At 41.2% G+C, this 4,199-nt stretch overlaps 1 long non-coding RNA gene across 1 annotated transcript; it reads right to left on the reverse strand.

The window, feature by feature from the left end:
- Positions 1 to 1,520: 1,520 nt before the first annotated feature.
- On the reverse strand, positions 1,521 to 3,968 carry LOC111961084 (uncharacterized). The gene is made up of 5 exons (XR_002876930.2): positions 3,908 to 3,968; positions 3,699 to 3,769; positions 3,278 to 3,449; positions 2,940 to 2,998; positions 1,521 to 2,862 (listed from the first exon to the last, which is right to left on the reverse strand). It is a non-coding gene; the product is annotated as an uncharacterized lncRNA (long non-coding RNA).
- Between the last annotated feature and the right edge of the window lie 231 nt (positions 3,969 to 4,199).

Below are 4,199 nucleotides of genomic sequence, written 5' to 3' on the forward strand. Positions count from 1 at the left end.
TGATAGATGACAATGTTAAGCTTGAGTGGACAAGTGACAGCATGGAATTCAAATGAGGAAATGCACAGGTGAGAAAATGAGAATCTCCACTGAGTAGACCTGTGCCACCACCGCGACAACCAGATGCTCTTGGACTATGAGAGAAAACATATTCAGATGAAGAGAGCAGCAGTGTTCCCTGGGGTTATCCATGTCTCCGTCAGGGCCAAAAAGTCAAGGGACTGAAGAGCAGAATAGGCTGAGATGAACTCGACGTTCTTGCCCACAGATCAGGAGTTCCAAATGCTGCCAGAGACCAGGAATTCCACATGGGTTGTGCATGCAGGCTACACTAAATTAGAAGGGTTTCAGCCAAGGGGTGGGGAGCGTCTGTAAAGCTTACAGGAGGAGGAGCGAACAGGTTTAGAAAACACTCTTAGTTGCCAAAGCTACAAAAGAGCAAAATGAGATCTGGAAATAACTAAGTAAGATACTAAAGTGAGAGAGCGGTGTGGAACATTCCTCTCTTTCCATCCTTGAATAATTCTGCAGAACTGTCTTTGTTTCGGCAACGGTCTTAGTTTTGCGACGAGACCGCTGCTTACAGCTGGCGATGAGAAAACAGAAGAGACTGAAGTACTAATACTAATTGTTAATTGCCTTGCAGAGGTGTAGAGCACGCTTCCCTGTACTAATTGCCTAGGAGAGGAGAAACCACTTCCACTCCAATACAGCCACTGATTACCAAAACAAGTCACAAATTGACGTGCCCCTTAATCCTAGTTGATATGTCAACAATCATCTGCAAGGTATGAGCAGTCAGCAGTTCACACACCAAGTAGTCTACTGGGAAAACAGGCAGCACTTAAAGTAATCTAGCAAAAAGACAGTACTAGACAACAGATAAAGACAAACTTTGTACTTATCACCTCTTGAGATATCAGGGCCCTGTTTCAGAAAGCAGGTTTAGTGAAAACTCAGTTAGTTGACTCGGAGTTGAAGGAAACTCTGGGTTTTCGGTTTCACAAAGCCAGTTCAGCTTAACTGAGTCAGTTACTATGGCAACATACTCCTTGAAAGAAGCTAACCTGCACGCTGGCAGGTTTTCAACTAACCCGGAGTTTCTCCTCTTTAGCTGAAGCCTGCAGACTGAAGGTGTCAGACATGGCATGTCCTTTTCTGGAAGAGCCAGTTGATATTGAAGCACAAATACTCTGCAGAAATCTCTGTTGGGAGAGGGTGATCAGACCCCGCTTGGATGTTTAATCATTCCCTGATGTTTATATGTTTGAGCGTTTCCGTTTTTCTGCACAATCGTTCATTCATCTGAACAATATTCTCAGCCCTCATATCGTTCATATGACACATCGTGAACATACTCAGTTCGGAAACAAATGATTTGTGTTGTACTTGTTTTTTTTGCCAACGGGAGTTTTCTATATAACATCGGTGACGCTGAGCATATTTTCAAGGCAACCGTCTGTCTGGCTGTCAGAAATGTGACTCTTGCACTGAAACGTTTACTGTACACTTTTGTGGTGTTCCCAAGTCACAGACCCACAAGACTCAGAAGAATTCCACAAAATTGCAGGTATCAATCTAAGCAATAAGACTTGAAGAACTAATCAGTTAATTTGATATATTTTATGGTGCCAGGTATGATTGGCTGCATATGCGAATAGGAAGTCTTTCCGAACAGCATTAATGTACAGGTAGGCCTAAATAGTAGCCTTTAGCATTCCAAATGAAAGCTAATTACTGTTCTGCACTGTGAAGATCATATGTGATGCAGCCCACATCATCAGCAACGTGGAAGCAAAGTGGCCTGGGTCTGTGCATAACTCACACATTTTTTGAGTGTACACTGAGCGCTAGAGTTGCCCGTAGTGAGTTATATATATAGAGCTATATCCTATTATAATCAATATTTTGTTTCCTCCAATTGCAACTAAAAATGTAAACTGTATCCTCATAGGAGAGTTTGATGGTTACCTGCTCGGTGACAGAAGGTACCCCTGCCACCCCTATTTGCTGACCCCTTACCCTGATCCTAAGCCCGGCCCGCAGCAATGTTATAACTTGGCTCACTGCAGGACACAAGCCAGGGTAGAGATGACCATTGGGATGCTCAAGGCCCGGTTCCAGTGCATTCGTAGGCTCAGAGTCACCCTAGAAAGGGCATGTGTGATTCTCCACAACATTGCCACAATTAGAGGAAATCAATGTCCTACTCAACAGTCCTGATAATGATCCTGACCACCCAGCTGACGCACGAGATGGAAGAGCAGTCAGACACAATATGCTACCATCATTTCTGATTGACCATCACCTCCCCAGTGTCAAATAAAGACTATATGCCTTTCTTTTTATGAAGTCTTCCTTATTTCCTGCAAGTACAAATGCAGTACAGTAGTTTGTATTTTGTGTTGTTCAGACAAGTAAAATCATCCACCTGTGGGCACCTCACCCACCTTTAACTGATGTTCCAGCCGTTGTATTTCTATCTTTTGCATTCTTATGTGGTACATTTCTAAATAAAATACAATTTGTTTCTGTAAGTACACCTTGTACAGCTGTTTCACAGGGAGCTATAGGAACACAAAAAAAATACATTACATTTCACAGTGCCAGGTCTACTTAGTTTCATTGTAAGTCATGGGCCAATGCTGAACAACATCTTACTGAGGTAAGTTGTGCTGTAGAGGGGGATGGACCCTCTTCCTCATTGTAATTTCCAGCATTGCTCTACTAGAGAAAAATAATGTTTATGTTTTATTATGATACAACACTATCAACTGTTAGATGTTATTTTTACAGTGTAAACCTCAATAGGCCTCTGTATCTTCTCTCTCTGGCAGCTGACACAGGGTCTTCATTATCCTCCTGTAATGAAAATTAACAATTTTGATGTTCTACTCTAAACCATTATGACAAATCAGTGGAGTACTAAGAGTACTTACAACTGCATGGAGGTCTGTTATGGCAGAAGGCTCCCCCAGACAGAATACACCACCAGTAACTGGTAGAAGATGAAGATTAGACAAATGATCAACAGTGCCCCACCTAATTTGAATTTTGTTTTTAAAACAGTGTGCAGGCCACATCAATTTTTCAAATATATAACTGAAGCACAACTAAGACTCCGAAAAAGTAACAGCAGTCAATTGCAAAGAATTGTACCGCTACAAGAAAATCAGTGTGCCAAGTTGTGTCTAAGATGGATGGGTGGGCGTCACTGAGGTAACACTGGCAAAAGGATGAATGTACATACAGTATATCATTAATTTGAATAACTAACCTCTTATGTAGGCCATTGTGTCTTAGGGGGGTGGTTGGGTCAGATGAGCTTACTCCAGAGATGCCTTCAGCAATAGGTCACCCACTATTTTGACTGAGGGCCATCTCTTCAGCCTCTGTGAGAGTGGTGGTGAACCCCTACCTGTTTTTCGGCCCTCACTTTTTTATATTGGCTATAATGGAGGTCAAATTTGAACATGTCCAGTAAGCACAACATTTGGAGACTTGTATGTATAAAGGCATTTAGGTGTTACTTTCAAATAAACAATATTAAATACTGGCAGTGTTGGGATGGCTGAAAAAAATATTTGAAAAATGGCACTACTTAAATATATCACATGTTGAATGTAGCCACTGAATGCTGTTTAATTATGTAGTGTAGGCTAAACATCACAATTGCTTGTAATGAAATTATACCTTACCTGTTTGAAGTATATTTTTACATTTAATCTTCAGTTGCTGCCAAGTTTGTTTTGTGCCTGTTGGGTTGCACCTGCATAAATATTAAACACACACATATAATATAAAATGTTGAATAAGTGGAACACTCAAGATTGTAACGGTCTTCGTCGGGCGAAAGAGAGGACCAAGATGCAGCGTTGTGAGTATTCATTTTAATAATAATACTTACAATAAAGAACAAAACCAACAAACCAAATACAACGAAACAGTCCCGTAACGCGAACATAAACAGAGGAACAATCACCCACAATACAAAACAGGCTACCTAAATATGGCTCCCAATCAGAGACAACGACTTACACCTGCCTCTGATTGAGAACCATATCAGGCCAAACACATAGAAACAGACAAACTAGACATACAACATAGAATGCCCACTCATATTACACCCTGACCAAACAAAACATAGAAACACAAAACCCAAACTATGGTCAGGGCGTGACAAAGATACAACTTTTTTT

This window comes from Salvelinus sp. IW2-2015, linkage group LG4q.1:29 (assembly GCF_002910315.2).
Source record: "Salvelinus sp. IW2-2015 linkage group LG4q.1:29, ASM291031v2, whole genome shotgun sequence".
Taxonomy (NCBI): domain Eukaryota; kingdom Metazoa; phylum Chordata; class Actinopteri; order Salmoniformes; family Salmonidae; genus Salvelinus; species Salvelinus sp. IW2-2015.